The following is a 253-nucleotide window of genomic DNA, read 5'->3' on the forward strand; positions in this document are numbered from 1 at the left end:
GCTGGCGGCTGGAGGGCCACCTGCACGGGGGAGCAGGCGGACTCGCGGTCAGCACCCGCGAGACACCAGACTGAGACTGGGAGCTCCGGGAGCCCGCGCAGGGCGGCTGGCGACAGGCGGCTGGTGGGGTTGGAAACACAAAGGACAGAGACGCGCCAGCCCTGGAAGTGAGGGCTGGGACGACGGGTGTGGGGCGCACAGCCCGGGATGCGGCAGGGTTGAGCAGCACCAACAGAAACAGAGTTAAAGTGGC

Source organism: Ailuropoda melanoleuca, unplaced genomic scaffold (genome assembly GCF_002007445.2).
Source record: "Ailuropoda melanoleuca isolate Jingjing unplaced genomic scaffold, ASM200744v2 unplaced-scaffold11384, whole genome shotgun sequence".
NCBI lineage: Eukaryota > Metazoa > Chordata > Mammalia > Carnivora > Ursidae > Ailuropoda > Ailuropoda melanoleuca.